At 48.4% G+C, this 8969-nt stretch overlaps 1 long non-coding RNA gene across 1 annotated transcript; it reads right to left on the bottom strand.

Moving 5' to 3' along the window:
* Positions 1–4450: 4450 nt before the first annotated feature.
* LOC125940559 (uncharacterized) lies at positions 4451–8098 on the bottom strand. Its single transcript, XR_007463753.1, has 3 exons — positions 7533–8098; positions 6389–6526; positions 4451–4585 (listed from the first exon to the last, which is right to left on the bottom strand). It is a non-coding gene; the product is annotated as an uncharacterized LOC125940559 (long non-coding RNA).
* Positions 8099–8969: the final 871 nt, after the last annotated feature.

The raw sequence follows: 8969 nt of genomic DNA, 5'->3' as shown, positions 1-8969 counted from the left end.
TGTTCCCGGCTCATGAAAAAGCCTCTGATAATATCGCATCGGACCACAGTGCACGGAAGAATTTGTCGAGGTATTACGTGCTGTAGTTCATCCGCAATTCAACAGTGTTTACGTCGGAAGGATCGTCGTGCAGTCGACGCCGGGACCTGACATGAAGGAGCGTTTGCCGACTACGCCTAGAGAGGTAAGCCCGGCGCTTGCGCGCAGTTTTGTAGTCAGTGGTTCGTGAAGTGTGAATTGTTATACGGATCACGAGATGATTATTAAAGCGACCACAATGATAAATGTGTTTTTTTTTTCTAATGTTCGTTGTTCATGTCGCAGTGCACATTTAGCGAACAGTTTCACGAAAAATCTCCTGAAACTTATTGGACGTTGCCAGGAGCGTTATGTATTTGCTTTCTGCTATAACGTATGCTAGCGCCGGTGATTGTTTGACCTGAATGGTAAAGAAAGAATTCAACCAGGAAAGTTACTGCTTGTGTACATAATTTCTGTATAGGTATTTCTAGAAGTACAGCCTTCCGCATTTGTAACTATATTGCGCGAGCGTCGATCATGGGTCATTTTAGCGCCTTCGACGGTGATACTTAGGGCCCATTCACACTTGCGACTAGGCGAGGTCGCGCGACCAAGTTGGTCGCAAAGCGACCAGTCGCAAGTAGTCGCAAATGGTCGCTTTTCTCGAAATGCGACCGTTTCGGGCCAGTCGCTCACTGCTCGATTTTTCATTCGCGCGACCGCAGTCGCAGAACAGCTGATCCAATCAGATGCAAAAGAACAGGACGTCCGTATACGCTGACGCTTATTTTACGCGGCGATGACATTTCAAGCAGACGTGAACGGCATATTGTCACGTAGTAGTGACGCTGAAGAAAACAGTCGTAAAACTGTGTACGACGAAACTGGTTGTTTATTGGGCGAACCTGTGCCCACAAAAGCAAGGTACACTCAAAGCACAACGATAGCGGCGAACACAGTCGGCGATCGTCGAAAATCTGATCAGCGGCAAAACGCGTCGGCTTTTATACCTGAGTCATCGAAGGTTCCAGAATAATCCCTGGTACGCGCGTGTCTTCCAGAAAGTTCTAGACAATTCGCGTCGCTCATACAATCAGATAACATAAGCGTCGGTGAAAACAGGCAACGGAAAGAAGCATCGATAACGTTCTAGAAACTTCCGATACAGGCGCGTCCTGCGCCGAGCGATAACGTTTAACATTTGTTAGCCGGTGGAAAGCGGCCACCGGTGAAAGATAAACATGTATACGTGTCAATACCCTCCCCTTAAAAAGCATCGTCCCGATGCTACAAACACGAAAGCGAAAACAAAACCATGCGTAATGAACAACAAACAAACAAAAAAAGCAATAACAAAGTAACGAAGTACCTAAGGTCGTCAGCGGGCGTAGAAAGGTTTAAGACACACCACAGGGATGACTTCAGGTCGTGCCCGGCACCGCTGTGATTGCGAAATGCCGTCTGGCACGACCTCATAGTCCAGTGCGCCAATACGTCGGATTATCTTATATGGTCCGAAATAGCGACGCAACAGTTTCTCGCTAAGTCCTCGTCGGCGAATCGGAGTCCAGACCCAAACACGGTCGCCGGGCTGGTACTCGACGTAGCGTCGTCGAAGATTGTAGTGTCGGCTGTCGGTCCTCTGCTGGTTCTTGATGCGCAGGCGGGCGAGCTGTCGACCTTCTTCGGCACGCTGCAAATAAGTGGCAACGTCGAGATTTTCTTCGTCAGTGACGTCTGGTAGCATGGCGTCAAGCGTCTTTGCCGGGTTCCTTCCGTAGACCAGGTTGAACAGCGCCATGTGCGTCGTTTCTTGCACGGCCGTGTTGTATGCGAAGGTCACGTACGGAAGGATGGCATCCCACGTCTTGTGTTCGACGTCGACGTACATTGCCAGCATGTCGGCGATGGTCTTATTTAGGCGCTCGGTGAGGCCATTCGTCTGCGGGTGGTAGGCGGTGGTGCGGCGATGGCTTGTCCGGCTGTACCGCAGGATGGCTTGAGTTAGTTCTGCCGTAAAGGCCGTGCCTCTGTAGGTGATGAGGACTTCTGGGGCACCGTGACGCAAGAGGATGTTCTCAACGAAGAATCGGGCTACCTCGGCGGCACTGCCTTTGGGCAAGGCTTTTGTTTCGGCGTAGCGGGTGAGGTAGTCCGTAGCAACGACGATCCATTTATTCCCGGACGTCGACGTCGGAAAAGTCCCCAGTAAGTCCATCCCGATCTGCTGGAACGGTCGGCGAGGTGGCTCGATTGGCTGTAGAAGTCCGGCTGGCCTTGTCGGCGGTGTTTTTCGTCGCTGACAGTCTCGGCATGTCCTTACGTAATGGACGACGTCGGCAGAGAGGCGAGGCCAGTAGTATTTTTCTTGTATCCTCGCGAGAGTGCGTGAAAAACCGAGATGTCCAGCCGTTGGGTCGTCATGGAGAGCTTGCAGAACCTCTGGACGCAATGCTGAGGATACCACGAGGAGGTAGTTGGCTCGGAGAGGCGAGAAGTTCTTCTTTAGGAGAATGTCGTTTTGCAAGAAAAACGACGCCAATCCTCGCCTGAACACCTTCGGCACAATGACGGTCTTGCCTTCCAGGTAGTCTACAAGGCTCCTTAGTTCCGCGTCGGCTCGTTGTTGTTCGGCGAATTCGTCGGCACTGATGAGTCCCAAGAAAGTGTCGTCATCCTGGTCGTCTTGTGGCGGCGGTTCGACGGGGGCGCGAGACAAACAATCGGCGTCAGAGTGCTTTCGCCCGGACTTGTAAACGACGGTGATGTCGAATGCTTGAAGTCTCAGGCTCCAGCGTGCGAGGCGACCTGAAGGATCCTTCAAGTTAGCTAGCCAACACAAGGCGTGGTGGTCGCTCACAACTTTAAAGGGCCTGCCGTAGAGGTAGGGGCGAAACTTTGATGTAGCCCAGATCTTGGCGAGGCACTCCTTTTCTGTTGTGGAATAATTTGCTTCCGCCTTCGATAGCGACCGGCTAGCGTAACTTACAACCCTTTCTAGTCCGTCAGTCCTCTGCACAAGCATGGCGCCGAGTCCTACGCTGCTTGCGTCGGTGTGGACTTCGGTATCGGCGTTTTCGTCGAAATGCGCAAGTATTGGCGGCGATTGCAGGCGTCGCTTCAGTTCTTCGAATGCTTCGACTTGCGGCGTCTCCCACTTGAACTCGACGTCGGCCTTCGTGAGATACGTCAGTGGCTCAGCGATCCGTGAAAAATTCTTGACGAAGCGCCTGTAATAGGCGCACAGTCCAAGAAATCTGCGCACTGCCTTCTTGTTAGCGGGCGGAGGAAAGTTGGAGATGGCCGCAGTTTTCTGAGGGTCGGGGTGCACTCCAGACTTGTTGATGACGTGGCCCAAAAACAAGAGCTCCTCATATGCGAAGCGGCACTTTTCGGGCTTTAACGTGAGTCCGGAGGTTTTGATTGCTTGAAGAACTGTTTCAAGGCGCCGCAGGTGTTCTTCGAAGCTTGAGGCAAACACAACGACGTCGTCCAAATAGACGAGGCAAGTCTGCCACTTCAAGCCTGCCAGTACTGTATCCATGACGCGTTGGAAAGTCGCAGGTGCCGAGCAAATACCAAACGGCATGACCTTGAACTCGAACAGTCCGTCTGGTGTTATAAAGGCAGTCTTCTCCCGGTCCCTCTCGTCGATTTCGATTTGCCAGTAGCCGGTTTTGAGGTCCATCGACGAAAAATACTTTGCGTTGTAGAGTCGATCCAAGGCGTCGTCAATCCGTGGGAGGGGGTATACGTCCTTCTTCGTGATCTTGTTGAGCCGACGATAATCGACGCAGAAACGGAGGGTTCCATCCTTCTTCTTCACTAACACCACGGGGGACGCCCACGGACTCTTGGACGGCTGGATGAAGTCGTCGCGTAGCATTTCGTCGACTTGTTGCCTTATGGCCTCGCGTTCGCGCGCCGAAACTCGGTACGGGCTCTGACGGAGTGGGCGGACATATTCGTCGGTTATAATGCGGTGCTTCCCAGCTAGCACAAAAGCGATAGAAAACTGCTTCCATACCGATTCGCCAAGACTAAATGAACGTCTGAAAGACGCACTAAAAAATCCGTGCAGTCCGTTTAGAAGGTGATAAACGGTCGTATATCGTTGCTAATGTCCGGCGGATATGACTATTGCAAGAAGTTCTAGAATCCTGCTTAAAGTAGTTTCGAAAAATCCTGTCTTGAAATGGGATTTTGTAAGACCATTAGAAGCATTTAAAAAATACAGATTGAATCCTGCTACAATCAGGATTTTGACATCCGTTTTTTTTCACCCTCCCCTCTAGCGCCCCCCTCGTCTCCCTTTCCTTCCCTCTCCCCATGCCCCTGCGGCGTTTCGCCGGCCGGCGGCATGCAGGTTTGCGCTTGTGCAATACACGAAACACATACAGCAATGACATGTTTTATTGCAAAAAGTAAACACGACTAGACAAGCTAGCAATCAACATTAAATATGAGTGCCTCCGGGTAACGTCCATTACAGGTATCGACCTTGATAAACCTGGTTTCGAACAGGCTGCTGGGCTGTAGCTCCTTAATTCAGCAGGTCTTCTTACTGCAAAAACATTAGGCATGTGTAAAACGTATATTAATTGAAGCACACTTTTCTTAGTGAACGTATAGTTTTTCAATGCATCGGCAATAAGCACTGCAATATATCTTGGCAATGGGCAGCACTACAATATATTGGTCCAAGCACACAGTTTTCGAGCATTCCACCTTTATTAACATGGTTCTAACATTAACCGATCACAAATGAAATTCCCTTCTGTTGCCTTGAAGACATACTTTACATCTAACTGAAGGTGTTGCATGTACAATCGCCAACCAGTGTAAGTGTCGGCTATTTTGCTAGCTTTCAGGAGGCTGTTGTCTTGACTAGTTGGCGACTGGTAGATGACAGCAGCCTCCTAAACACGTGCGAAGTAGGTGCCAATTAGCATTCAAAGAAAGGAATAGATAATGCATTTCTGATAATGTTGTACGAGAAAAGAGGTAAGTGTGGCTCTGCAAAGGCACAGCTTCAGCGTGACAGCATTGTTACACCACCGCAATTTTATTTGCCACAGATGAAATAGCCAACTCAGAAATGGCGCAGGCTTGAGCATATACCTAAACACCAGTCTATCAAACACATCGCATACTTCAAATTGAGCAAATATATTGCGATTCCTTAAAAAATAAAAGACAGCAGACGAGTGCAACCTTAAGTAACAGCGACTATTTGCAGAACGGCTGCTTCAAGCATATACAGTAAGAACTTCAGTTGCTGTAATTAAACCATTAAAATGTTGCACGCCTATGACTTGCCTGATTGAAAACCTCCACACAATAACATTGCCAAGCACTTGTAAAGAATTTTTTTTACAAAAACAGTGAGTCATCCACACACAAGGTGGGAACATAAGCCGTAATTTTCCACCCAGTTTCACTAACTTTGACCTTGGTGACATAATTATAGTTACGCAATGGGTTAAAGGTTAAGCTCGTGCAGTTTATATATCAATTATGATCTAGAGTGCTTGCATATGCAATTTATTGCTTACACCGAAATGAGCCCACACACTAAAACCCACACATGGCGCGCGGCGACGATTTCATCGCCGTTGCACTTTATACGGATTATCACGGCGACGACGACGGCGGCAAAAATGCGCTTGGAGTGCCCATATAATTTCTATCGCAATAAAAGAAAAAGAACCGCGGCGTAAATTTCTCTCTCTTAAATGGCATGGTCGCCGTTACGTCGTCGCGCCGTAACACGCGTGTTCGAGTCGATGTCTCAACGCTGCGGTTGCGACGCACAGGAGCTACGACGGAGGCCCAGTCCCGCCAACGAAACTGCTCACAACCGGCCAACGCTCGCTTCAACGGCAGGAAAAGAAAGGGAGAGGGTTAAGCTGGCGCCGGGCCGGCGGCGGGCGCGCACGGAGACAGTCGGTGGGGGAGCTACGAGGGAGTTGAGAGGGAGAGTGAGGGGAGCCACCGAAGCGACGGGGTCACCTCTGCTCAGCCAAATCCGCTTCCCTGACGCCCTCCTCCCTCACCTTTGACGTGTCCGCGCGCGCCCGGCGCCGCCGTGCTGGCGCCGCCCGCTCCCTACAGCATCGTTTTCTGCGAGCGCGTTGCTCGACGTGGGCAGTCTCGTGGCCCCTACTCGCCATCTGCTTGCGCGCCGTGATATCTAACGACTCCATTCGTACGTCGTGCTGTGGTGCACGAATACTTCAGAAATAAGTCTTTCCTTTAATTAGAACAAACTTTCGGGCTCCTTCGAGTTCGAATTATCGAGATACGACTGTATATGTATCACGCTGAAAATTTAATTCGTACGACTTTAATATGAAATAACAGTTACCTGGGTTCTTGGAGTTCAGGAGTTTCGTGGTGGCCCTTTGGGCGGCGGCGTTTTCGTCTGCCCATTTGGCACCTGTAGAGGGTACATGATCGGTGTCTTCACCCTCACGCGCCTTCTCTCTTGCACGTAGGTATGTGCCTGTATAGTAAGTTACAAAAAAACTCTTTATTGTTATGCTGATAAACTCGGAGTATCTATGTTTATAATGTAACAGCAGTGCCTATTACAACTGTATATTGGAATTTTTCTTTTTTTAACAGAATTTTGTTACTGCACAGACTTGCAAAAAGAAAACGCCAGTGCGACCTCAAAATTTATTTGTTGCATGACTGAAGCCAAAAAATGTTAGGTATCCTAAAAAAAGATGCTGTAAATAGCTACACTGTCAGGATTATGTTATAAAAAAAAGGCAACAGTGCACGACATGCAGGGTGTTTCATTTAACTTTAGCCAAACTTTAAAAATATGCAAGTGCCACGTACCAGGACAGAACCAAGGTAATGTTGGAGATACTCAGATTATTTTTTGCATTCCGCCTAGTTAGATAATTAGTTCTAATTAATTAATTAACTTCTCAATTACTATAGTTAGATCAAAAGTGTCAATGAGAAGATTGTAAAGCAACATGAGAAACCCCTGATACCGCTTTCTGTTTCTCAATATGAGCTACATAAAGTGTTTTTTACAAGTGTGAAAGGTGCCTGCCAATACACGCAAACTGCCTCGAGCGGCCAGTCGTTCGGCAGTTTTGCGTGTATTCGCGGGCACCTTTCACGCTCGGAAAAACACACGAGTGATCTCGCACAAGAGCGTTGACGGAAGAACGCTGTGGCTACGCGAAGATCGTAGCACGTCTAATCATTCTGCGCCAAACGGGAATGTCATCGTCTTCCTAACGATCAATGGTCAACGAAACGTCGCAGAGGTAATTTTAGACAGCTTTGGCAAACCTGAATACGCATACAATAAAAGAAACGTACGCAGACGTAAACATGCCTCTTAAACAATATTAGAGATTGCAGTTAAAATCAAGGCGCTTTCATTGACAAACTTCATTACCGCCTAAAACTTCCACCTAAAACTCCCGCCTGAAAACCGTAAATAATTAAACACGACAGGTGTCAAAGTGGCCGTGACTACTTACGTGAGCAAAGAAGATGTGGAAGGCAGTCTGGCGCTCCGCAGTTCATGAACGAATACGCGTCAGGAACTTAACGGCTGGTCCTGACAAAAATAACGGTCAATGTAACGGCGGGTTCAAAAGTTACGCAATCTGGAGGGAAGCTGCGCGGAGAGCGCAGTCCGCTTGGCTGCTCAGACTGCGTCGGCGCAAGCGATGACGCCGATGAGCTGTCGCGCCACTCCTCGCTTTGTCAGGTAGCCGCTATGACACGTCACGGCGCTGCATCCTCTTGCGACACACGCTGCTGCAATGCAGAAAAATACTCAGTGTGGCTTCGTACTCGGTACCTGAAGCACAGAAATGCTAGCTAATTTAACTAAGAAAATACAAAATGCGGCTGCTACCATAATACTAGCGCCACCTTACAAAGATAATTTGAAATAACAAAAGTCGAACTTTTTAATGCCTCATTCTTGGCACTTTGCGGTAGGTAGGTAGGTTCCTAACTCGCTTTATAATACAAACAAGTGATGTGCAACCTATAATGGAATCGAACTTCTGCCGTGGGTCACAGCAGCCGGTTCTCTAGCAACTAGACTACGGTGTCTTTTTCTTCCTTTCGGTCAAAGTAAAACAGATTAACCAAACAGACAAAACGAAAACTGCGACAAACAATATCAAAACATTTTACAGTTTGAACCGTCAGTCCAACTTGGCTGACATTGTCATTTAACATTCTCTGAGCGTTGTCAAGGGATCTACCCTCGACAGCCACTCAGGAACACAGCAATCATGCGTTCTAAATTTTCCTTCACAGAAAAATGGCAATATTCGCCAGGAGGGACAGATCGCGTTGAAGTGTATCGAGGACTGTTCAACAATGTCCTCGCGTCGATGACAAAATCAACGTCGAAAGTGGTGCTTAGTTTCCGGAGAAGTTCAGAAACTGGGACAAGCGGAATTCGGTGACTTGTAACCCATCATAGCCATCCTTGAAATTCCACACATTTACGTGGACAAAGACTTGCCTGATTTTCTGCAGATGATGATGCATAGTCCGAAGAACCTCCATTTTCGATGCCCGCGCTCATAGGAGGGTCGTTTTGTGGAACAAAATATTATCTAGAAATGTCTTGCGTGTGTGCTTCTGCATTTTCTCCTTTCAAGGCAAGGTCACTTTCGTGAAAACTGTCCTCGGATTGAGCATCCTCATGTGGCGAGGATACTTCACTAGAAGCATGGTTACTACTTTCATTAACCTACCATGATACTTATTGGACGGTACTCGTGGCAACACGACTGGCAGATATCGGTTCGTCATTAACTCTACGCCTCTTCTGACGGTCTGAAAGGTCAGCGTAACTTTTCTTCTTTATTGTGGACTTCATTATGAGCATAAAGAGCAAGCAGCTGCCCCTTCAGTGCTCACTCACCACAATGCAAACACCCGCGCCAGGG

This window comes from Dermacentor silvarum, chromosome 10 (genome assembly GCF_013339745.2).
Source record: "Dermacentor silvarum isolate Dsil-2018 chromosome 10, BIME_Dsil_1.4, whole genome shotgun sequence".
Lineage (NCBI taxonomy): Eukaryota > Metazoa > Arthropoda > Arachnida > Ixodida > Ixodidae > Dermacentor > Dermacentor silvarum.
The sequence above is the reverse complement of the archived record's forward strand: the minus strand, read 5'-3'. Positions and strand labels throughout refer to the sequence as shown.